Raw genomic sequence first — 27,687 nt, forward strand, 5'->3', positions numbered from 1 at the left:
TGGAAAGGTTTACCCACCTTGAGGAAAGTACAGTAATTGTTTGGTATTTAAAAACTTGACTTAGGCAAAATATTGTCAAATGACATGTTTGTTACTTTGGTTTTGTGGGGATATTGTGGCGTTGGGCTAAGTTCTTTTTTTTTTTTCTTTTTGTGTGTGAAATGTAGGTTTGAAAGCAGCCATACAGGATCGACTGTGTGCCTGTTAACTAGCAAAGACAGTTATCCAGCTTAATTACTTTTTGGTCTAGGCCATACAGGCCTGAGAGCACAAAATGCACACGCAAAGCCTGGCTATAAATATAAGCAGCTCACAGAGCCAAGGAGCAGCAGCATATGATTGCAGGGAACACGCACATGAGAAAGGTTACATGCAGCCACCGGCCCATTCGTCTTGTTTGTATGCAAACTACTTGATTCCCTAAATGAGTGGTGAGAAATGCTGTGACATCAGCAGTTCATCACAGCCAGTTCACCATTATAAATCAATTGAACTTCTGACACTTGAACTTTATTCTGGGCTCACTGTAAAGGCCACAGGCACAGGTCCTTGCTATTAGCAGGAGGCTGATCCATTGCATGTGCATTCAGGTCACAAAGCAGGGCACAGCATACACTGTGCATGTATCACCTGGGCTTTCAGAAGACACAACAATAATGTGACCAGGGGGCAAAACATGAAAAGGGGAAAGAACAACATCTCTTCTTTTTTTGTGTCTTTCACATACAAAAACTAGTAGATTTTGTACAAACAAATTGTAATTATGAGCAGTTTTTTTATTCATCTACAAATACCAGAAAAGATCAACAGAATACTTATGCATTATTATGATAGGATGACTGAAAACAATATACAGTAAAGAGTAAGTTTAGCATACTGATAAACTGTTAGTGTGATACAGTAATCATTAAACTAGACTGAAATAAAAAAGAACTAATGTTTTGGTATTCTTGGTTAAAATCCTTCCCTTTATTATCCTTTGGTGTTTGGACTTTCAGTTTCATAGATTTCTATGTTTTGCTTCCCACCATCAGTGTGTGTGTGTGTGTGTGTGTGTGAATGCATGAATGTAGTGTGAAATGCTTTGGGCTGTACAAGTAAAGGCTATTTACTATATACAATCAGCCTCAAGTCTTCTGTAGTTACTACCAGGGTTTCTTCCAGTATTGCTCTGTGTTCAATTCCATCCAGCATCCCCACAGCATGACGCTGCCATTACTATTTCCCCAGGTATTGTAGTTTAAAAGACTTGAATACAAATGCCCCACTATGCCAAGCACATCTATTTTGTCACCAAGCTCACATTTTTAGTCTTGTATTTGTAAAAAAAGGAAAACAGACAGAAAACTTGTGTGATTTTCTTCTATTTTGCCTATAATAGCAGCCTCAGGTGCAGCTGCACTGTCCAGCAGCTTAACACAATCAGTGTGTGAAGGCGTGTGTGAATGTGTGAATGACTGAATTTAGTGTGAAGTGCTTTGGATTTGATAAAGCACTATACAAGTACGTGCCCCAAATGTTTACCATCTTCAGAGTGAATCTTTGCAATGTAAAATGGCTGCTGAGAATATGACTACAAAGAAATAGACAATAAAAAGGAAAATGTCACATCACAACACAGCACAAACACAAAGGTCCACAACTTTTTATAGAAGATCCATATTTTTATTGATACTTGCTTTTTTTTTTTTTTGCTATAACATCCCAAAGTTTCTCTGATTTGGAGCAGAGGAGTACAACAGAAAGAAAATCCCTGTTCTCATAATCTCTGATTAATCTCTTGTTTGTTTTGATCAGTCGCGTCTACAACAAGACGCTTCAGCAGATGACTGACAGCCTTCTCATTCAGTCGGACATCAACACAGACGCACCAAGACATGAGAACAAGCGCTGACTATCTGGGCTTCACAGCAGCTGCTGGTAAAAGCTTCTTTGAAGAAGTGAAGAGATGAATTCTGCTGTCTGAAAGGAGCCAAAGAAAAAGGAAAGATCACAAATTTCTGTATAAATACAAAGAAACATGCAAAACATTTTCAAAATAGTTTGAAATTAGAATTTTTGAGTGCCTGTTCTAATAAACCTGCTCTTATTGTGTCACATCAGAAGATGTTCAGCAACATCTCTGGATGCATCAGTGACGTGGTGCGAAGAGGGTGGGGTGGGGGTGCAGCAGCAGCTTTTGGGGCCGAGTTGTAAAGCCTTGTCCCAGCTCCTACAGCCTTTATGTGGCCCAGACAATAGGCAGACCTCCCAGCAATGCAGCTGTGCCTGGCCCTCCATGAAGCACCATTCATCCATACACTGTAAAACACTGCTGTGGTCAAATTGAGTCATCCAGTGTTTGTATCTGTGCTGGAAAATGATCATGTTTGTTTTGTCCAACACTGGTAAAAAGCAGCTGGTGAACAGTTCTAGAAAAAGTAAGTGGAAAATTTGCATCCAAATAAATGATACAAACAACAAATGATAATTGTGTAAGTTGATCAACTTTGCAACCAAAACTTGTAATCTGATTTATTTATTTACAGGGGGAAAAAAATCTAATTTATAGATTTGAAATTGAGTTAAAATCAGCAGTTTGCTATATTACAGAAAATCAGGGGAGTATTTTCCACATTTGCAAAGGAATCACTAAGGAGCCTCTTAAGAAATGCTTACATTTAAACTTTTTAAACTAATGTCAATAATGAACTGAACTAAACAGCATTGTTTAGTTCAGTTCATTATTAAAATTAGACAAATGAGTATGAGCGTAAACATGAATGTGATGTGCTCTGTCCTCATGATAAATGATGAGAAGATCTTTTCAACTGAGAAACACGATTACTGGACCTTACTAAGTATCAGACTCTGGGCGTCGTGTGGCGCAGTGGCTAGAGCCTACAGAACCTGACTTGACCATCTCAAGTTCAAGTCCTGCCCTGGGCTCCTTTGCCACATGTTTTCCCCTATTCCTGTTAAATCACTGTTGAATAAATGCAACTAGTGCCGAAAAATTCTTACAAAATTCTTTCAGCAATGCAAAGTTTCAGACTCAAGCAGGAATTAACTGTAGCTTAGTCCACTACTTTAGAAACAGGATGCTTAATTCTACTAAAATATTGCCCTCCAATATTTTATGATGAACCAAGAAGTTACTGTGTGACTTGATGAGGCGGAGTAACAGGAACCATAGGAGGAGTGTGCCCTTTTCTTTGGTTTCCATTTTCTAGAGACAGTGATTGATTGAGAGGCAGTGCTTTCTTTTTCTTTCCATAATTAGTTGTCATGGTGACAAACACCAGCAAGAAGTGAATCAGTTTTGTGATACTGAAAATCCTGTACTAAACCTGAAGCTTCCTCAAAAAACAAAATAAAAAAAGTAGCTGCTTGGCAGCATCGGCCCGGTGTCCTACGGTACTTATCAATTTATTAAGAGCATTTCATCAATACTGTGTTCTTATTGAGTTAATCAAGTTTCACACTTGGGTACAAATAGAAGAGATATCAAGAATTATCCAGGCATCTGAAAAAGTGACCTACATTTCCATCAAATGTAGATAAATAAATAAAAATATAAAATATTTAAAATAATACAAATATTCAGATTTTCCAAAAGTATGTTTTACAGTGTAGCCACCTCGGCTCATGTACTTGGGAAAGTTCACTGTGATTCAATTGTCACTCATGAGTGGCCAAAAGCTCAGTGAAAGGCATTGTGCTGACTGAGTGGTGAGCATTTCTGAGGCCCAGGCGGGCGGGGAAGAAAAGCTTTTGTTTGGGGCTTCCAACTCCACCGGCCCCCTTTTGGGCTCTCTGGAAATGGGGCCACAGTAAACAAACAATACGTTCTAATGAATGGATAATGATGAACACGTTTACTGGGTGAAAAAATTAGCAGCAGATTTACTCAGCAAACAGAAAGATACTCAGAAAAAAACAGCTGAAACTATTCTTCTCAAGCACCTGAATAAAGAGGGCATCAATATGAGCTCAATAAATACGCTTCTCCCATTCATTATAATAAAATCTAAAACAAATGTTCAATATCTTTCAAAATCTAACACACAGAAGAAAACTCTGATTACGGCCACAATCAAGTCTCTCTTTTCATAGATTTAATTGAAAAGATTCTGTCTAGTTTAGCTCAATATGTAGCCTTTAACAAGAAAGACTACATATTGACACATTTTACTATTTTAAAATGAACATTTTCTCTTCCCTACAATAGTCTGACAACCCTGACTTACCCTTGGTGTCAGACATTCTGTTTATTGTCGGTGTACCCATGCATTTTGCTTTGTACTGTTCCAGAAGGAGGAATTAAAACATCAGGTAGGAGTAAGGATAGGGTGGACTCTTCAGACTGGGCGGCTTGGATCTCATTGTTCCAAACTGTGCACACTGGGAGTTTAAAGCTTTACGGCACAGCAGAAGACAGGCAGGGAACAACAGGCTGTGCACAAATCTCCTTCCTCACTTCACAGGGGCCTCTGCCTTCTATTCCCATGTCAGAGAAGCATAGAGCTCAGGTTGGGGGGTGTTGGGGGGAACACAGCCTATCAAACTTACTTAACTCAGGAGAGCTCCTCTCAGATAGGTAGGAGGTAATATTCTCTATGGGACCATTAAACATAAGCACCATGGAGAGTACTTGTTCCAAGACCGGAGGACCGGAGGACTAACTCTGCTTTTTAAAATTTCCTTTCCTATGATTCTTCACAAGTAATCATCCAAGATATTATAAAACAGCATGATACAAGAATGAGTTTGACATTTTATGTTTGATCTTCTTTATGAGCTCCAAAGCTTTCAAGGACAACTTTACATATGTACGATGATAAGTCTCTTAACTGGTTTCAGACCAAAATGTGAAACAGAACTTTACTGTTAGTGTTCATTCCATTTGCTTTATAGTAATTTTAGTGTTCAGTGAACTCCTTGTAATGTTGAATAAAACATTTTCAGATGACTTGACTTTTGTGACATGGTGAATTATGGTGATGGACGTAGGCATCAGAAAATGGGTAACCCTATCATCATGAAGGGTTGAGGTAGTCAGCAGCAATTCTCAGGTAAGCCATGGCATTTAAATTTACACATTATGATCCAATCACTCAAACTTCCACCATATACACAGAGCGAAACTGAGGACCATGGAAGGACCACGCCCCACATGTGTACAATGCTCTTTGTGACAGCCTGAGTGCGCCACAGTCCACTGACTGTCTTACATAAAAAAGGCTTTCTGTTATGCAAAATTGTTAGTTCAACTAACAATTTTTTAAAATCTTTTTTATTTATCATGATTTTATCATGTTGAATCTGTGTGAATTTCAATCTCAGTTTCTTGTTCTCAGCTGATAGGACTAGTGCTTTGTTGGGTTGTCTGCTGTCTGGTTCAAAGGTTATGGATGAAACATATTATTCTGTATCCTATGATTACAATCAAGATTACTTGACTATTTTGAGCTATTGTTGCATTTCAATGATTTCAGACTAATCTGCCTTTACATCAATCATTCATTTTTGTCCACACAACTGCTCTTTCTCTTTCTCTCTGTAAAATCTGACTAAATGGTCGTGTCTTCAGTGTTACACCCTAAAATGACATCCCATCTGATTCACCATTAGTTGTAAGCAACTGATCTGTTGTATCTACTAAAATGGCCAACTGACTTTAATCAATCAATCAAGTTTATTTGTATGACACTTTTCAGCAACAATGCAGTTCAAAGTACAATGTGCTTTACATCATAAAACATCATGAAGACATCACATAGTCAACAGTTATGAAAACCAGTAACAGACATTGAATTTGTTAAGCGACAAATCATCGTTAAAATCATCAACATGCATCAAACATGTTGATCAATGTTAAATTTATTATAGCACTAAAGCAACTCTACACCTGTGGATTTTTAGCCTTGATTTGAAAGAATTCAGTGTTTCAGATGTTTTGCAGTTTTCTAGAAGTGTGTAAGTAAAAAGGAAGTTTGTTCACTTCAATTAAGTTCAGATACATGCTGTGAGCTCTGATTCCAGCTCCATAGTCAGAAACGTTTCATTGCAGACACCAATGATACCAGTTTGTCAGGGGCCAGAATCCAAATCCTACTTTAAATCCGACCTGAAGCTGTTGACTAAGGATAAGTGTAAGTAAGGTTAGACTGTTATTCACGCTGGTAGTAATGATGTGGTTATGCCTGATTGGACAAGTGACTACATGTTTAGCAGATGCTGTCATTCAAATGCTGTGTGTCTATGTGGTGTCCTGAAAACAATGTGGGCTACTCTGATGTCTGGCAAACATTCTGAGGGAAAACCGGGTCTGATCTGTCTGATCTGGACAAACAGCATCCATCACACTTTGCAGTTTCCTGAAAGCCATAAATTACACAATAAGCAGGATGAAGTGTAGACCTATTGGTAACTTTCTTGCTTTAGAATATGTTGCAATGTAAAGAAACCTGACGGAGCAGTGTTAAGTTTATTTATGACGATGTAGGAAATGAAAGGTAGTTTTTTTAAATACTAACTCACTTGATGTGACACTGCTTGAACACCAGGTGGTGCTAAATATTTTAAGCAACTCTTGTGAAAAAAATCGTTGAAAATCAGGTTTGTGTGGTTCAATCCCAACTATTTTTTTCAATCACATCCCCACATTGTTTAGACAGATGGCAAATTTGACTTTTCTAGTTCATTGCAATGAAACTTTGCTCAGCAGGCTGGGTTTAAGTTCTGCCACCCGTCACTGTTGCTAGGCATCGGTGCATTAGTTTGGTGTAGACTCACGGTAATTCCATCTACTTATTTTATGTCAGGGGACTTAACAAAAAATGGTAAAAGTACATGTGCATGTCCTCTTTTAGACGAGGGCAATAATCGCCTGTAGTGATTATGTGCATGTACTCCCCAGTGACATCTGTACCATGATGTTTCGGTAGATGTTTATGTCACACTTCTACAAGCTGACCTTTTCATCTTTACCACCTTTAAAATATCGGACTGTAATCTTGTATATTTCTCAGTTTTGGAGATTTTTTTTCTGTGTTTGCCAATCAAGACAGGTAAGCATGCTTTCTCGGTCTCTCACCGTCTCCTTCTGTTTGGCTTCTATACAGACACACACACCCCTACACACACACACACAGTCCTCCTGTGCTGACTTCAAAAGGTGCTTTGATCAAAAATCTGGCACTCAGCTCTCCTGGATTCCCTTTCTTGGGTGTGTAATGTCTTTTACGTCTTTTTCTTCTATCAGCTTATGAGCTCCAGATCCACAGAGCTGTGTAGGCATTATGTTTGTATTGTTGTATTTTAAGGCTTGCCATGCGCCAGCTGACCGCCGTGCATAAAGGTACAGACGATCAAAATCTTGTCACAAAGCAGAGCTACAATGGAGGCTCTGGGGTTTAATAACATAAACTAAACTGTATTTAAAGAAGAGTAATGAATGAGGGAAAAAGAATATTGGAAATGTGCATTTCATGAAAATATTAGAAAGTAATTATTTCACAGCGGACAGTGACATGAATGTAATGTAATGGTATATGAGGGTCTGTAATACCTATATACCCCTGGGTGTAATCATGTGCATTATGTTACATGTACTTTTATTGTCCATTGAAATCCAGATCACACAAGCTGGGGAGCAGCGATGGGGTAGTGAGGATAGCTGTTGGGATATTATTCACATGAATGCACAGTATCGCAGAAACAACTTAATCTACTTGAGTTTCTCCCCAAAGGAATGAATTATGAAGGCATTTATGAGTGTCCCATATATAGCAGTGTTTATTCTCAGTTTATGGCTGACAGAAGCAAGAGCTAGGAAGTCACTTGGAAATCTGTAAAAAGCGTGTTTTATTGCACTTGTGCAGCTCACACAGTTCCAGTTGGGTCACAAATGACTCCCTGAGGACCTGCTTCCACAGCCATTCATAGATCCTTTATTTCCATAGGATATTTCTTCTCAAAAACACTGCCTGGCCTGTACAACATGTTTATAAACATGATTAATCACCTTCATAAAGACTTTTTTTTTCAACCCATGAGGAATATGTTTTAAAGCCTGGAATAGATAGGACATCCATGGAACATGGTGATATGGGATGATCTGAAGGGACTGATGCAAAATTTAAGGATGGAAATAAATATCAAAATTAAAATGATTGAACATTTTCAAAGCTGTGGTAATGATGGTGAAGGGCACCATGATTACCAGCATCTCTAAACTTACTTCTTCTGCCTCTCTTAACATAGAACTTCCAATTACATTTCAAAATAAGAGCATAATCACACTGCTTTATTAACCACCAGTAATGATTTTTCATTGTTATTTTAAGTACAGAGGATAAATGTTGATACCTTACGTGTTATATCAAAGAAACAAAATCTGTTTTGGTTACTGAAAAATTATGACAACAAATATTAAAGGAAAAATACTAATGTTACTTAAATTGGCCTTGAAACAAAGATAGCTAACTTCTTATTTTCTTGTTAAACCTCTGAAAACATTCACTGCAGATAAGTGAATGTTGTCATTTTAAAATTGTAAGATTTCTGCAAATAACCCTCTCTAACTCTCTAACAGAGAGTTAGAGAGGGTCCTCTAACTCTCCTACCTTTTATTGTACACTGCTCAAAAAAATAAAGGGAACACTCAAATAACACATCCTTGATCTGAATGAAAGAAATATTCTCATTGAATACTTTGTTCTGTACAAAGTTCCATTTGCACAACAGCAGGTGACATTGATTGTCAATCAGTGTTGCTTCCTAAGTGGACAGTTTGATTTCACAGAAGTTTGATTTACTTGGAGTTATATTGTGTTGTTTAAGTGTTCCCTTTATTTTTTTGAGCAGTATACTTTATTTGCTTTCCAAATAAACAAATATCATTTTCAATTATGGAGTTTTCTGTTCTATTTTCAATAGAATAATAATTGCTACTGAAATGTGTGCTGAGTACTGTAAGAAAGCAAACGACAGCTCTCACTAACTGAGACTCATGTCCTACTGATGACAGCAAACAGCCTTACAAAAGAATCAGATCATTTGTGAACATGACATCATCGTTATTACTTTTTTACTCTCTGTCTTGATAGTTTGTTCATAATTCAGAATGTGAAATCTTACAAATTACAGTTAAAATGTAATTACTGTCTAGTAAATTAAACACTTTATATATATATATATATATATATATATATATATATATATATATATATATATATATATATATATATATATATATATATATATATATATATATATATATATATATAATAAACAAGGCATGTCTGAAAATATTTTGTAATTTATTAAATGTGACTTTAACTGTTAATATGAGAATTATTCAGTCAAAATGGAGTTAACATTAATACAGTAACCAGGATGCAAAGTATCAAACACTTGCATTAGTCAAATCGATTGCATGCTGTGTTGTCAACTGTTGTGATTAAGGTTCTGAACATGCTGTAACTGGCTCTAGTGATGTCTTTCTTGTGAATTTTAACCGCATTTTGGAGCGCTTCTGCCGTGACACCATCTTGGATATTTTCAAAAGCAAAATACAGAACATGTACAATACATCATCATGCAAATATGTTGAATTAAAATGTGGTCAATTATTTATTGTTTTTCTCTTCCTAGAAGACAAAAGTCTTGAGTCTGGTGCTTTGGTCTCAACTAGACCTTTTTCTGAAGGACATTTTTGTTTACAGGGACGTATTAATTTCTTTAATTTGTTGTTTTGTTTATTCACTTTGGATATTTGAAATGTCTTCCGTTTCCACTGTTAAATGTTCAATAGAATAAAAAATTTAAGAGGGTGCACTTACATTGTCATGTCATTACATTAATTGAAAATGGTATCAAAACAACAACATTATCATTTATTGTTATAACCGTTGGAGGAATTTATCAGCCAGCAAAATTTGTTATCTAACAGGCCTACAAATACATCACACATTACTGGAACATGATAAGGAGAATTGTTAAGCTGCTTGCAAGTTACTACTTCAAGGAATTGAACCAGTGAGAACTAAACAATTAAAGGCAAAAATAACTGAAACTTGTTCAAATTGATTTGTTAAGCAGCTTTCCACATTAACTTGTACATAATATATTTCTAAAAGAACAAGCTTACATTAGCTTGAGTTGCTGAAGGTACTGTACACACAGTGATACATTTTTCATTACCTGTATTCATCAGCAAAGTAGCAAAATGGCGGGCACAGTATCTGTTTCTCCACTCAGGGGAGAACTGTTTTGCTCCACAAGTCGCTCGGTTTTATATATGACTTGGATCAGTCCTACTGGGACATCGAAGCATGGAGACAGCCTTTGGAGAAAATCCTTCCTTCCTCCCTGTGATTTAAGGGAGTTGTAAGAAGATCAAAGCTTCGGTCGTGGTCCCTGTAGTCTCTGCTGTTTAGGAGTGGAGAGTCGGGGGTGCTGGGAAATGAATGACCCCAGGGAATAAGCCAAACAAGCGGACTAAGGCTCTCAAAAACACACGGTAAGGTAACTGCACATCAGTAGTTGTGCAGTCTGTCCCTTTCTGAGTGAGGGTGTGTTGTTGTCAAACAGAGCTTCATGTGGTGTGTGTGTGTGTGTGTGTGTGTGTGTGTGTGTGTGTGTGTGTGTGTGTGTGTGTGTGTGTGTGTGTGTGTGTGTGTGTGTGTGTGTGTGTGTGGGCGTGTGCGTGGGGTTGTGTGTGTTAGCTCCGTGTTAGCTTGGGGCAAGGTGTAGAAAGGTCGGTAAAGGTATTTGGAAGGTTTGCTTTGTTTTTTTTTTACCTTATGTAGAAGTTGATCATTAGTTGAATTCTGAAATTCATCTTCCAGCATGTCCCCAGAGAGGAAGACTGTGAAGTTCATCTTAATGAACACCCCCACCCCAGCTCCACCCCTAATCATGCTGTACAACATTTCACAAGAATGGAGAGTAGGAGGTACGCATCATACGTGGCAAGAAGCGCTGCTCTGTTGGTTATTGATTTTGTGTTGCTTAACAATTCCACAAGTAGCTCAGAGAGCTGATCCCTCTTACCTTGATAAGTTTGTTAATACCATCTGCATGGTGGGTAACCCCTTATCAGCCCCCCCTTTCCACACCGCCTCTCCCAGGGACCGCTGAAGGGGAGGACCAACCTTGCTAATTAATAATTCACCCCAGGCCAGACTGCCTCCCTAGTGGCTCCATGTGATTACAGCAAGTAGCCAGGAGTCAAGGTTAGTGGTAATGATAGAACAGCGCAATAACAATAACTAGCTCAGGATTGGCCTTCCCACTAGAGCCAAAGATGAGCAGAGAATGAAGCCTTCAGTGAAGCACACAGAAGAGGAATGTGAATCTGGAGGTGTGTGTGTAAGGGTGTGTGTGGGATGGGGGGCTGGGCTTAGGAGTGCTTCATAAGGCCCTTCGCAGGGTTTTTCTAAGTAGACCCTCTTAGAAGTTTGGTGTAAAATTAATGCAGAGGTCTTCGAGAGTAAATATTGAATAAGTGCAGCTCAATGGAGCTGAAAATCAAAAGCACCTCCTCGGGAGCTTTTGGCCTCAGACAGCCATGTGCTGGTTAGCTGGCCTCTGCATTAGCATTATTTTAACAGAAGAGATGGAAGGTATGTCAAGAGAGCAGCAGAGGAGGTGATGTGGTGCATTGGGGTGTTGGGGGTGGGGGGTAGAGGAGGGAGACATGCAGCAAACACTGAGAGAGCAGAGAGCAAAGTTTTCCAGACTTCAGGCTGGGGTCCCTCCTATCTACCAGGTCCTCACTCTCTCATACAAGAAAAGCAGAAGGAGGAGAAGGAGTGAGGGGGTTGGTTGATTACTGGAGGCCAGCAGCCATCAGGAGTGCCAAGGCCCCAGGCACTGACAAGCAAACTCTCTGAGTAGAGCCTTGACTCTGTACTATAACACAGCCTACACTCTAGATGGGAGACCTGACCCAAGACAGATATTTGGCAGAGATCTGGATATAAAGGAAGAGAGCTTGGCCAACTTTTAACCCTGGACATGAAGAGTTGGATACCAGGCTGTTAAAGATCTCAAAGAGCGCGTTGTTCGTACTAACATTTCACTGCATCTGTCAGGATTGATTAAAATACAAGTAGGAGAGCACTTATGTCTCGGAGGCAAGTTCCGCCTCCTAATAATCATTATTGGTTTAAAATTTTATGCCTCTCTAAAATGTTTTCACATTCACTGCACAATAGAATGGAGATTTAGAAATTGTTCTGTTCTTTGTTTGCAGTTGTTATTTTTCAACTAGTATTCAGCAGTCTACTCTTTCCAGAGTTGGGGATCAGGCCTCAGTCTGAGGAGAATCATATTCCGACTTTACAATGCTGAATTTGAACTAGAAGTTCAAATGAGACAGATATCAATTTATTGAACACAGTAGGGCCAGAACAGCAAAGTAAACAAATCAACTCAGACAGTCCTGGGATTCCTATTTGCATAAATTTATCTAGAAATGTTGCTTTGTATTTTATTCAGTATATTCCTTCAATATACATTGTGTTATTTTTTTCCTTTTTACACAAAGTCAAATTAGAATAAATATACAACAATGAAATTATATATAGTTTACAAAACTTGACAAATCTCCAGGACTGTGCAATGTTTTTCTTACAATTAATGCAGCTAATCATCATCTTGATATATTACTTAGACCAGTGGTTCTCAAACTTTTTTCAGTGATGTACCCCCTTAAAAATATATTTTTAGTCAAGTACCCCCTGACACGGGCAAAACATTTTTGGAATTAAAAAGAGGTACAGTGCTGTAAAATCACTGTCTGATTTATTAAAGCCAAACAACTTATATCAGTGAACCTGACAAATACATCCATATTGCAAACATTGCATGGTTAAACAAAAAAGAAAAACAGAAGACGGTGACCACCAGGAAGGTATAAAACCAGTCAAACCATTTTATTTTAAAGGATATTGAAACTAAATACTGAATATACAATTCAGTGCATGAACACACATTTATATTTTATCAAACTTTTTACAAAATAATTTTTCCCAAGACTTATTATGAGGAGCCTACTGATTTTTTAAAGATATTTTGAAAAGCTTCACGTACCCCCTGCAGTTCCTCCACGTACCCCCAGGGGTACACGTACCCCCATTTGAGAACCACTGACTTAGACTATATATGTAGTCTAACCAATATATATGCTTAGACTACATATATATACATATACATATATATACACATATATGCATACTGTATATATGTATATATTGCTTAGACTGCATTTGTCAAAGGTCTGTGGACCAACATGAGAAGCATCAGTTTATTTTTTAAGAGTCATATTAATCATATTAGATAATGATTTCTTATCACACACAAATCCACCTTCTTATCTGAAGGTATTGGGTTGTGGTGGTTCTGGTCTAAAACTCACAATAAGTGAATTTAAATTAGAAATTAAAGTTTTAAATTGGTCACAAAAGAATCAACAATTAAACTTTTAGTAATCACACTAATTATTAATTAACTAACAGGGCATAAACAAACTTGTAACCTAGCAACCTAGAAGATATTCTTAAAGAGTTAGAAAATTAACATTCAGTTTGTCTTTGGAAGACAAATAAACTCACGGCTTACACTAATAACTTAAAGTGTTAAATAGCTTCCTAGAGAAAGTTTGGAAAAATTCATAAAAGTGGCCCTGATAATAGAAACAATTAGAACTGTAAGCAATCTGCTAAACTGATTCGAGACTCTTCTAGTTAATCAAAACAATGCATCCAAACTATAAACCAGTGGGAAAACATGTTTGTTGACTCGATTAGGAAAAGTTCTTGGTTCTGTTTTCCAACTGGTCAGAAGTACATCTTTATGTCCATCTATCCATCATCACTCCATTCCCCATGACTCACTGAGTCAGCTCTAATAAACACATGTTTTGACTATGTCCACATTAGATGGTCATCAGAAAAAAACGAAGTTTCTACTACTTTTTAAAGTAGTATTCAGAAACAGTGTTCTCAAAATACTAAAGATAATAACTGGCAGGAAGCAGACATCAAGGTCTGAGCTGAAATGTTTCTACGAGGGAAAGGGACAAGACAACATTCTTTTGAGAGTTTTAAGTAAATATGAAACATTTCATCATGAATTCATTGTCATTCCATTTGGCAACCTCAAAACCACAGCATGTGAAATTAAAGAATTTAGTCCAGTCTAATGTAATACAAGGGTTTTTCCAGGGAGCTGGGTCAAACTTGTCAAGTGTTTATATCTCTGTAAGAAAAACGATGTTCAAGGTCTGTTATGTGCTTCTTGCTTTACATAATCTATACATTAAAACTGCTTATCTTTTAGTTGATGTTAAGACACTGAATTTTGTTTGTGCAATAAATTTTAAATTGACATAAAATAAAAGCTGGAAAAATTGTTGCTTTGTGAGCATAAATCTATTTAGTATGAGTTTAACTCTGAAATAGTTTATGAAAAGCATAGAATTTTGTTTTTGTTTCAGCTTTTATGTAGTTTTTGGGAAGTTTGTTCCAAAATTTGTGATGTATAGAAGCTGAATGTGACTTCTCCATGTTTGGTTCTGGTGTATATGACCCCAGATACAAGTGACTGAAATGAGCTTCCTCTGTAGGATGTCCTGGCTCAGCCTTAGAGATATAGTGAGGAGTCATGTCATCCAGGGGTAGATCTAAGTACAGTAGTTGTTCCTTTTCATTGACACAAGGCTTTCATTGACACTTGTACCAGCCAAGTCCTGTTCTGGTCAGGAACCCAAATTTATGGCACATTAAGTTGGAAAGTGTTGCCTATAAGGGAATCGTCTGGGTTTTCCTCCTGGACTGGTCACTCCAGCCTCAGATAAGGATAGAATAACAGACAAATTAACTCATTAACTAATGAAATATTTTATGTTTTTATTTCACTCTTGCCTTTTGTCTTTAGTGTTAATTTTCATTTGAACCAACTTTATTCAAGTTCCTTTTCCTTTTCTTTTTTTTTGTGTTGAAACATGAAGTTCCTGTTCTGAAGGCAGGCTTGCTTGTCCCATTAGCCGTCACAGGAAGTACACCTATCATGTCTCTACATCATTTCTCTTAAGAGGAAAGCATGTCAAGCAAATCATTTCAATTATCTGAGACTGTGTGGATTTGCACTCTAAAGGGCAGCATGTACAGCGTACCCAAGAGTTTCATCAACATAGAGGGTGGTCCATAACTGGTGCTGGTCATTTAACTTGCACTCTGCAGCAGCCATGTTTTAATCTACCAATGAAGGGTAGTTCCCTTTAAACAGATGAAAGACAAGATATGCAAGGGTGTTTAAATTTTCATGTCAGACTTATAGACTTAGGCCTTTTCTTTCATGTATTAATAAGCCGAGTGAACATCTGAGCCGAGAGATTATGGACTGAAATCAGCCTAAATATGAATAAGTCAGCTACGGTTAACATGATTTGGATCTCTGCTTTTCATCTTCATAAGTGTTAGAGCAGAAAAAGATTATTGGGCATGGGTGGTAACAACCTCTTTTTTTTTCTTCTTTTTTAAAACTCTCCCTGACTCCTACTGCTGCCCAAGCACTTAGATGTTTTCTTTTTTTTATTCTGCAGTAATCTTGTTGATTAGTCCAGCAGGGGGTTTCAGCAAGAAAGTTCAGAACACTAGTCATCAGAGTGGAACACGTCCAAACTGCGTTTCTATAGTCCTTCTTTACTCAGGGAAAACCTTTTGCTGAATATGCTGTTGTTTTCAGTTACTCTCTGTCTTCGGCAATCATGCTGGGAACTGCATGGCAGCACCTGCGTTTTGCTGCAACTTGCCACAGGGAACTGACCAGTCCAAAGCACTGAGCACAGTAATTACTATAGATAATTAGTGTAAACCTCAGCTGCATTAAAGTGAAAGTTCTCAATCCAATTAGATATACGAAAGTTTCTTCTAGCCCAGGCAAATGCTGAAGGTGTGGGGGGAGAAGCATCTGCCCCTTCCCTCCTTGATGCCCCAAGTGCCCTGTTTTTCAGATCTTGTGTAGGGGTGTGCGGGGGTGTGTGTGTGTATTCAATACATTGTAATGACCATTTTCATAATACATACTACACTGTGGGTACCAACTGCTCCTTATGTAGCTGTCAGCCCAGTCACGATAACAAAAAATGTTGTTTTTGGGTCAGGTATACAGTGGGAATTAAGACTAAGTTAGGTTTAGAGTTAAGTGTGTACTAGTAATGGTTTAAGGAATGGGTAAGGGTTAGACTAAGAGGCATGCAAAATAAATGGAAGTCAAAATACAGTGTTTGTGAAGATAGTTGTGTGTGTGTGTTTCCCTACAAATATAACATTGTCAGAACCCGTTGGTCCTTATGGGGTCCAAAGTTTATTGTTAGTCGTATACTGCTAATATTAGGTTTATTGGGTAAAGGCCAGGTGCGAAAGAGCAAATCTCTTGAAAGCTATCAAGAGCTATGGTAGCTAGCTAACCAAGCTAGCTAACATTACTGTCTGTATTCTATTATGCTATGTGTGTCATGCATGTGAGGGTATGTCCGTCCGTCCGTCCATCTTCTTCCACTTATCCGGGGTCGGGTCACGGGGGTAGCAGCCTAAGTAGGGAGGTCCAGACTTTCCCCAGCCACTTGTTCCAGCTCCTCCGAGGAAATCTTGAGGAGTTCCCAGGCCAGCCGAGAAACATAGTCCCTCCAGCGTGTCTTGGGTCTTCCCCGGGGCCTCTGCCCGGAACACCTCACCAGGGAAGCATCCAGGAGGCATCCTGACCAGATGCCCGAGCCACCTCAACTGGCTCCTCTCGACGTGGGGGAGCAAGCGGCTGCACTCTGAGTCCCTACTGGATATCTGACCTTCTCACCCTATCTCTAAGGGAGAGCCCAGATATCCTAAGGGGAAAACGAATTTCAGCTGCTTGTATCTGTGACCTCGTTCTTTCGGACATTTCCCAAACCTAATCACCACAGATGAGTATAAGAACTTAGACCAACCAGCAAATCAAGAGCTTTGCTTTTTGTCTCAACTCTCTCTTCACCAATACAGACTGGTGCAGCACTCGCTTCACTACAGACGTTACGTCAATCCACCTGTCGATCTCCTGCTGCAATTTTCCGTCATTTCTGAACAAGATCCTGAGATACTTGAACTCCTCCACTTGGGGCAGGACATTCTCCCCGACCTGGAGAAGCACTCTATTCTTTTCCAGCTAATTTATTTATGCATTTATTTATATAGATATTAATTTCTATTTTATTTATAGAGATGATAAAAGAAAGAAACTTGAACACATTGATCAACAGGTTTTGCATGTCATTCAACACACTCTCTCTCTTGATTTTCTTATCCAGGGTGTGAGACACACACAGAGACACACCCCAACACGCACACACAAATAATACACATGCACAATAAAGTATAGGTGGAAATATTAGCTAGTTGGTTAGATAACTAGTGTTGGCTAACTTCACAGGAGGCTAATATGTTGATTTGTGACAATAACACTGTCACAGTACTCCTGATTGACACACACACACACACACGCACACATTTGTGAGGTAAAAATTAGGATAATAATTATATGTAAGAGTTCTTTCTGTGTTATTCAGGGGTAGTACTTAGGACTCAGTGTGTATGGTTCACAAAAAAATGTTTTCCTGACTGTCACAGTTGGTAAGAAACAAAGATTCCCATTAAATTCCATCAGAAATGAATGCGGGTCATTTTTGACCCACTTATGATAAGAATGGGGTAGTAATATAAAACATGCTATTTCTTAAAATGTATAAAAGGTCAATTAAAAATTTTAATTGCATGATATCAGTAACATATTTTTTGAGGAATACCTGGAATATGAAGTGATGAAAACTTTTCATTACAAAGATATTGCAAAAAGATGACCTCACCGGGTCAAAAAGGACCCACTTATGCATCAGAAGGTTAAAACCGAATGAGCTATTCTAGAGATGCTCAACTCCTCTTCCATATATCTAAGCTAAGTGTGTACAATATTTTGAAACATTTAAAAATATAAAACATCACAATTACCAAAAACAGTTTGACCTAAACATTACAAACAAATTATTTTAGGAGACAAGACACTTTCACTCCACTTAACGTTGCCTGATGATGACAGCTAAGGCACTAAGACATATTTTATTTAATTGGCAAGGAACTAATATTGCTGACTGACTGATAGGTGGTTTAAAGTTGTGTGTGCGTGTGTGTATGTGTGCGGCATTGACACATTGCTCCCAACAGTGCCTGGAGGACACAGGCTCACCCAACTGGCCCTACCAGGTCTCTTACTGAGGCTTCTGCTTGTGGCAATCAGCATAGGTGGAGCTTTCATGGGACACAATGAGATCTGCAGAGCCCCTGTGGTTTTAAATAGAGGGAGTGCCCCCGGCTCAATTACTGTCTCACGGAAAGTGGAGGAGCCATAATTGAGTATGACACAAGCAAGCTGTGTGCACTTGACAGAGGCAGAACCTCTTGCCGTTAAAGCGCAGCTCTGACAGCGATCTACTGCAACGTGCACCTACCAACAACAGAGTGCCGCCAAATTGTTGGAGACACCATTAAAGCTGCACTAACAAGGAAAACACTCCTGTCCTATCAACCTGAGACAATGAGTAAAATACCAGCAGAGACATGAGGCATCAGTACCCCCAAAGCTTTGCTATGTTTTAGCTCCAACAGCAGATTCATTGCTTGAGATCTAAACGCTGACAACAAAAAGCTCACTTTGTGCATCTTACCCATATCACCTGATGGGATTTCATTCTAACGAAGTCAAAATGGGTTTATAATTGAACTTATTGAAACAAAAACAATGCCATAATCCTAACGTTTTATGTGAAAAATTAGGTGCGCCATTTCTGTTTCTATACAAATAGGAGAAAATGTAGCAATACTGTAATGAATAACACTGGGTTTTATTCACCTGGACTCATGTAGTGACGTTAACTGAACACTACCGAACATAACCTAATATGTTAAAGAAACTTCAGCTTAAAATTGTGAGAGATAAACTAGAAATAATACATTCTTAAAACTTAAGAAAATGAGTTGCAGCTGTGATGCACAAAACACGCATGTTGTCACATATGCGTGTTTGTGGCGTCATGGTCACATGGGACACTCTTCAAAACATTTTCTGAACATTTCATCACCACCTTGTTTCTCAGCAGAGCTCTCATCTTTCATATTTTAATACTTTTTAGCATTTTCTTTTTCTTCTGCAAAGAGTTTGACATAACCAGGTCGGTATTTTACTTATTTCCTAATGTCTTTTAATTCCACAGTTCCAGCTACAATTAATCAAATTTTAGGGGAACCAGCTGGTTAGGAACCCCCCCCCCAACTTTACTGACTTGAATAAAATGATTCCCATACAACTTTGCCTTACATTTTATTTGTTTCTCATCTAGACTCACTAATATAATTTATAATAAAAAAAAATGAACATTTTAAAGTTGTAAAAATTTCAGAGTAAAATATTTACATTAACAAGTTGCCTTAACTTGAGTTAAAAAGTTACAAAAAGGTAACATTTAATCTTAAAGGGATCCACGATTAGTTATAAAAATAGACCTTATTTGGAAAATATTTATTTTAGATGTGAAAACAATACAGTAATAATACTGTAGGTTAATTAGTTTTTATCAATTTTAATAAAGTATTGTCACAGGAATATCGCTGTTGTTTACGCTGCAATGCATTCTGGGTAAATGACATGTAATTGTCCAACTACCTGGCTCCTCCAGCCAAAACAGTGATGAGTAAGTTATTAAACCTTTTTAATTTAAATCGGAGCGCGTTGAAATCGATCGGAACATAGAAATCACAAGAGGTGATGAAGGTGAGGAGGACCAAACAGAGGAAGAGGACAGAGTTGGCCGGAGTAATGATGATGAGAAGATGAGGACAGAAATGGTCATAGGAGCTGCCTTCAGCTTTATAAATGAAACAATGAATGACATGTACCTCTGGTCGGACTGTGTGATCTGGTAAGTACTACTATATGCTCGGTTCGGCAACAGCTGTTTAGGGTCTGAACTTATTCTGGTGTTGGTAGTGGTTTCACATTCAGTACCGGTGTTCTAGCTCAATTAGCATTTCCAGTAGTAATAGCTCCACTAGCGCTGCTTGTCTTTACCACAGTGAAGTTAGTTTAAAATTGGATATTGGATATTTGCGCTCAGCGGAGTAAGCTGGGTTTAGCTCAAGGTTGACCCGATTTGTCAACGCTAAATTCGTCCAGACCGTCAACAAATTTCTGAACCAAATACTCAATGACAAACAAATGTGAATAGATGTCCTTACTTGTGACCAACTGACACAATATTAAAACTATTTAAAATATTGAATATGACTTTAAAATTCAATAGATAATGGTGTGACTCATGTAAAAGTATGAATTACCACTTTTTTGTTTGAAATTTGTTAACGGTCCCTAAGTGAAACTCCGAGCGTTTGAGGTGGGAGTGGTAGTGAACTGCTGGGCAAAATTAGCGTTCATAAATCGGATCAACCTTGAGCTAGACGCCGCTTACTCCGCAAAGCGCAAATATCCAATATCCAACTTGAAACTAACTTTGGGGCGTGCTGTGGTGGCGCAGCACGCCCCACATTTGGAGGCCTTAAACCCACGGACGTCGCGGGTTCGACTCCCGGTCCCGACGACCTTTGCCGCATGTCCTCCTTCAAAAATGGCGCCGGCTCAGCTGGCTGGCTGCCTGCAGACGCAGCTCCTGTTGTGTGTGTGTTAATCTGTGTATAAAAAATTCTTGCTGTAACTGCGAAATAATTTCCCTGCTGGGATGAATAAAGTAATTCTTCTTCTTAACTTCACTTTTCTCCCAGCATCTGTAGCACTGTGTCCGGTTCGGCAACAGCTGCTGTTTAGAGTGTGGTGGTATCAGCAACACCGGATTTTGTTACCACCGACACCGGATCTCCATGGGTCCTGTCGGATCGGAGTACCGCAGGCAGTATAAGTAGCTCCTGTTAGCATCTCAAAGAGCGTCCAGCTCTGCCTGTCTCAGCACAGCATTTATTTTTAGCTGGTTAAGGTAATATCACCTGTTAGAGCCTTTGTCAGTTCTGCTGGTTTAAATGACTCAAAGTGTTCTGGAGAAATGTCCAGGGTACAGATTAAGTACTTTGTTGTTTTCCGCTCCGGCTCTCACACTGCTCTCTTCTTTCTTTCATGTGGGAAATTATCCAGATTCGCCTCAATTTTTATTTTATTTTTTTAAATTACAGCCGATAGTGACAGAGTGTGGCATTATCTAAAATTACACCAGTCAAACTCAATATGATAAACAACTACTCAGGTAAAGTTAGCCTTCCTGTGTTTACTCTGTAGGTTCCAGTACAAAATGGACCGTTGTGCGTCATCAACCTATATGTGAAAAAATGGCGACCTCTATGGGTGAAAAATATAACAAAAGATGTACATTTTTGAAGTAATGGGTTCTTTGCACCTCAGCTTCCGCGTTCGGGAAAAGGGGCTCGATCATTTCCAAGCTATTGAAAATGGCACTTTACACAGGATGCTTGTAGGGCTTGTCCAAGGTAACAATTAAAGATGTACATCGATCCGAAGATGTATGCCTAGTTAAACATTCACAGATACAGAGGTGAGTTTTACTTTCTTTAAACTTTGTGGCTAACATTAGCTTTAGCTTACGCTAGTAGTCAATATTCTCTGACATTTTCCTTGTAAAAATGTGCTATTTAGATATCTAAACATTTTCAACCATTTTAACGGACAATGTTTTTACCTTATGTTCAAGTATATTACATACATTTATTGTCGTTAGTGTCAGAGACCAAGTAACGAGGGATTTTATGGTTCGGGCTTTTTGCTTCTGAAGCCTGAGGAACAACAAGCCCATAGCTTAACAGTAGAGCAGCTCTGGTGTCAGAACTCTAGTTCAGCTGACTGCTCAGGTTCAAAGTTGTTGCTTTTAGGGCGTGCTGTGGTGGTGTAGTGGTTAGCGCGACCCGTATTTGGAGGCCTTGAGTCCTGGACGCGACGATATTTGCCGCATGTCTTCTCTCCTTTCCTGTCAGCCTACTATCATATAAGGGACACTAGAGCCCACAAAAGACCCCCTGGACGGGTAAAAAATAAAAAAAAGTTGTTGCTTTTAGAAAAATATGGCCGTGTTCCTTAAGGTCTCTGTGTTACTTCGTTTTATTATTAGTTTTGCATGCTTCTTGTGAAGCAGGACGGTGTTTACAGCAGTGTGTACAGGCGGATCAGTTGCTCGACTGTCTGGCTCTGGTCTGCTCTCTCGTTCCCATAAACTCGGTCTTTCAGGTTGAATACAGAAATGATTACATGGAAATAACACAGGAGGCTCCTTTACCTTCTTCTTTAGGCTGAAGAAGCTGATCTGGAGTGAAGTGAAGGCTGTAAACTTTGCTGTGCAGCAGCTTTAACTGGTAGCGACGCATATTTACAAGCCACCGTCTTCTTAATTCGCTTGGAAATCCATGAAAACTTAAAAGCCCATTATATTAGGAAGACAAAAAGTGCAATCAATCAAACAATCAATTGTTTGATTGATTGCGTCAATCAAACAATTGACGCAATCAATTGTTTGATTTGCGTCTGAAATACTACATTGTCTTTTCTAGCTGTCATGGTAACTCAAAGCGGAAAAAAGAGAGCCGCATTTGCGCATTCGGTTGTGACGTCAGCGCGGCAGGTACAAAGAGCCCATTGGGAGTTTGTCATATCACAAACAGCTATTTTTTTAGGTAATAAGAAAATTGCAACATATTTAGGCCAACATGTTCAACTAATTCTGGATCCTTTTAACTCAACTTCATGTAATACTGTAAAATCTATTTTAGAATTTCTCTTAGCTAATCATTTTTAGTTTAATACACTCGCTAAAGAGAGTTAAGTCAACTTAACTGAAGTTGTAGTAATAGCTTTTATTGGTTGTATCAACTTAATTAAAGTTAAAGTTGATACAACCTAACTCAGTCAAAGCAACAGTGAAAGTAGACTGAGTCAAGTAGACTGAGCACCTTTTTTCTACAGTGAAGAGAATGCTCAAATCACTTGAAGTATGTTTTAGCAGTTTGCTTCACAAAAACACCTAAAGGTCAGAAGTTTGATGATACACTATTGCTAAGATATGCTAACATTGTATTGGCGAGACTGGTCATGTATTTATTGGATTGATGCCACAATATGCAGTATCGCACACCTCTAGTACCTGCAATCAGATATATGAACTATCTACTTGAATAATTCATTTCAGTTACATATAACAAAATATATTTGTTACATTTTGCAAAATAATAGAGGAACATGCTTTCAGACCATACTGTGTTACACTGGTGTTGTATGTAACAACTTTACATAAATAAAGATCTTCACCACTGGTTTCACAGGGACCAGTGAGTAATGAGCAGAAATCCCTAAGAGGTGAGAAACAAACATGTTTGAAGTTCAGTGAACTGAGGGAAGAAAAGGAAACCAGAACTTCTTCACAATAATATGGGAGTCATACAGAAAAGTTCAATGGAGGTGGTTCTGTGAGATATTAAATCATAGGGCAACTTTTTACGTTATACATTAATCCTGGTTTAATGAACAACATGAACTATTACTGTTTTTTGTAGATTTGTGGTTAGGTGAAATTTACTTCAGGATGGGGAAAACACCAGATCCTTGTTGTTCTGTCAAGAGAAACTCCAGAAGCAAAAGAAAGTGTACTTTTCTTCCCCACAAGCTTTTTTACTTCAGCTTTGAATCTCAAATATGCACAGCATGCTGATGAACAACACGGAACATGTTTATAAAGAAAAGCATCAAAAAACAGCACTATGAGAGAAACAGCGGAGTATCACAGAGGTTTAAGATGGCAGTAGAAACAGTCAGATCTGTGTGTCGGCGTGTGTCTGTGTGTGTGGGGGGTGGGAGGGGGATGTATGTAACTCCTCTCGCTGCGGCAGGTGTCTTTCTGACAAGCGTGTGATGGGTTGAGCCCTGCATTGAGCCCATCTAAGCCAGTGACTGGGCTCACACTCGATCCCAATAAGCTGCCCTGGGTCTGTTGGGCTGATTTTTAGTCCCCACCTCAACTCTGCACCTTTGACTGCAGCAGTCACTGGAATACCAATGCGAAGTGTCCCTCACTTCTCACCCGCACCCTGCCATCAATGCATATTTGATTATTAGTCCCCTGATATAAATTACACTGGCATTTCTTTATAGCCCCATCTGTAACCTGTATAGAATACATCTTTTCCTTGCCAGTGAGGTTCTGAAAACCAAAGTTAAATCTCAGTCATTAAGGCTCAGTTGAAATTCGTATTCGTAGAACCAGTAATTACGAAATGATAAAAATGTCACTTAAATTAACTGATTTGAAATAAGACACACATCAGAGCAGATAAAAGGCCCAAGGTGATAACGCTGTGATAAATGTGTACCTTTTTTGTAATGTGTATTTTTTAATTTTTTAATTTTGATGAAGCAGTAAAACAAGCCACTAAGAGTGCATCGCTGGCTGTGAGTGGAGGATGCAGACACTCCAGCTGTTTCCCGTTGCCCCTCTATTCCCCCTCACCACCCCCAACTCTTTTAAGACACAGACATGTACAATTTGCTCATTTAGCATGGTAATTAAAATATCTAATTTGCAAACTCTGACTTACTATTTTACTAAATTACTATTAAAAATATAAACACCAAGTGTGAGCACCACTTGATTATCAGGAATTAATACCCAAATTGATATCTATGCCATTTCAGAACAAATGTGTCCTCTAGGCACTTTACAAAAATGTCATTTAAATCTAGTTATCAAACTGCATTAAGCTCAGCTCATTATTCAAATTGGCCTTTAGGCCCCAGTCCTACAAACTTTATTGCTCTTTTACTGCTAAATGAAATCTTCAGCATGGGAATGAGTTCATGTTATTTTGACAAACATATCTAAATATGTATATAAATACTGACTTGAAATTCACAACTGGTGCCTATACCAATCTAAGTAATGCACATATACAAACCAACCAGCAACCTGAAGGTTGAACTCCCACCATGGTCCCATGAACAGAAAATAGAAAAGGATTTGCAAAATGTATAAGGAAGCTATTTGAGAATCTGTGGGAAGACTTGAAAATTGTTGCTGGCCGATGCTTCATAAGCAATCTGACTGGGTTTGAGATTTTTCACAAAGAATAATTTGCAATTTTTCAGTCTTCTAAAGCTGGAAGAGACATTCCGTCAAAGACTTCAGCTTCACCTGCAGCAAAAAGCGTTTCTACGAGACAAAGTGGTAGCTTTGTGACGGACCAGACCTGCTGGTAGTGTGTAGATTTGGGGTCAGTACTCTATAAGCTATTCACTTTACATTTTATTTAGGGTCAGTAAAAAAAATAAAGTTTTGCTTACTGCATTTTATAATTATGTATATAAACACAGTTTATGCATAAATGTATTTTAAAAGTTAAGCACATAATCTACATTTGGATGATTTAACACTTAAAAGTAAATGAGTTTGAGTTTGTACTTTGTGTGCTTGCTGGGTTTTAGCCTTTGCATGTGGTGCAAATTTTTCATTTGTAATTTTTGTAATACCACTTCATGACATAGAAGGTAGATGCATGCCTTCTATGCAGTGTCACATTTTACTGTCAGGTTATGGTTTTAATACCATCCTCAGCATCATGTCCCTGAGCATTTTGGTCATCAGCTCCTGGGTTCTCCTGCAGCCAGTCACTGTGGGCCTCTGTGGCCTGTCTGCACGCTGCAGCATATCTGTTGCCATGCTCCAACAATAAGAAAATGCTGCACTCACAACAATGCGAACAATAGTGGGGAACAGCGAGCCGGTGAAATGTTTATTCAGCACATTAAAGAGTAATGAGTAGCCTCCTCCAATGACTGAGTCCACATTACTAACATGTTCATAGTTAAAGGGGCCTCCCTCCCAGCTTTAATGGCTTACTTGAGTAAACATAAACAACACCATAATGAGCTAAGATCCATATTTTCCTCATTTTCTGTTGATAAGCAAAAATGGTTCTGGTGAGCAAAATTAGCCCTTTGCATCTTTAGGCAAAAAGATGTGCACACAAAGACTGTTGTGCACATCGATCTCTCTCTCTCTCTCTCTCTCTCTCTCTCTCTCTCTCTCTCTCTTTTTCTCACAAACACAAACACTCTCAAACTGAAGCCTTTCTTTTTCAGTATAGAATTAACAACTTCACGCAGCTAATTTGCAGATCACCTCAGACAGGTTTGTCCGCTCCAGTAAGAGCGAGTTGGGAAGGGGGAGTAGGGAGGCAGCGGGAAACAGCTGGAGTGTCTGCATCCTCCACTCACAGCCAGCGATGCACTCTTAGTGGCTTGTTTTACTGCTTCATCAAAAAAAAAAAAAAGAAATTGTAACTTTGTCGGCAAAAGACAAGCTTGCAATGTCATCATATTTACTTGCCACGCGAGTGGAGTTTTTGTTCACACAATCTGCATTTTGCTTCGGTAGCCAAAAAAAAAAAAAAAAAAAAAAAGCAGGCTCTTCTCCTGGGCAGCGGGTACATTAGGAGAACGGGAGGTGAAATCCCTCACCTATTAAAAGTGAGCATGGTGTGAAATGCAAGCGAGAGGACACTGTGGCATCTATTCAGCGCTCACTCCACTGTATTTTTCCTGACATGCTGGAGATTTTACCCTGATAGCTTCCAGTCATTATCCCATGTGTTAGCCCTGTGTTAGGAATGAATCCATCTAGATTCCATAATTGGGATACCCTGATGTGAGGTTGTGGCTGAATCTTTCGGTGAAGTGGATGATTACTTTCCGCGCGGTGCAGGGACAGCAAGCGGCTCGGCTTCCGGCCAGAACCAAACTGAAGAGGCTCAGACCTGGAATCACTGGCAGCGGGGGAAAGGGCCTTGAGCAAATAGATCACTGGTGTCACTTTAGATGCTCAAGCAATTTACCATATTAAGTCACTTAGTCACAGCCACTTTCCCCTAATTCATTCATTGCTAATGCTCCAATGCTGTCTGGGAATTAAGGTTAATCATCTCCTTATTCATCAAAGCCAAGGGGGGCAATTACTGCATGGAGTGCTGGGTGGTTTGGCTGGAGAACCACTGTTTAGTTTTTGTCATCCCTCTCTGTGGATGTTGTGATTACAACATAATAAAGTGCAATTAGTCAGTGAATGAGAGCATATGTTTCAAGTGACGACATGTAATCCAACTGTTACCCCCCTCTTCTCCTCCTCTCTCTGCAAATGCACCACCCAGAGTCATCTCATTAAAGCGCTGATGTGCCCTCTGAGATCAGGCCGGACAGAAGCTCCAAACCATTCAGAGAAATCTTCATTCAAAGTAGCAGATGGCAGAAACGTCCGACAGCAAAAACCTGCAAGAAACTAACTAGCATCAACCAGCAGTTTGTTTTCTGTCTCTGTGTTTTTCTAAAATATGCATCAGAAAATCTCAACTTGTTCATAGAAAGGGAACAGAAGAATTGGTTCATTTAAGAATATCACTTATGTCAGATTTTCAAAGAACAATAACAATTCATAAAATGCAAAATGTGTGTAATATTTGTTCTGAAACTTGATCTGTTCCTGCAGTACTGGGACTGGACCACGTGCAAATGAGGAGTTCTAGTAACATTTAGAGGAAAAGCCTCCTTTTACATCTGGAC

Source organism: Xiphophorus maculatus, chromosome 11 (genome assembly GCF_002775205.1).
Source record: "Xiphophorus maculatus strain JP 163 A chromosome 11, X_maculatus-5.0-male, whole genome shotgun sequence".
Classification (NCBI taxonomy): Eukaryota; Metazoa; Chordata; class Actinopteri; order Cyprinodontiformes; family Poeciliidae; genus Xiphophorus; species Xiphophorus maculatus.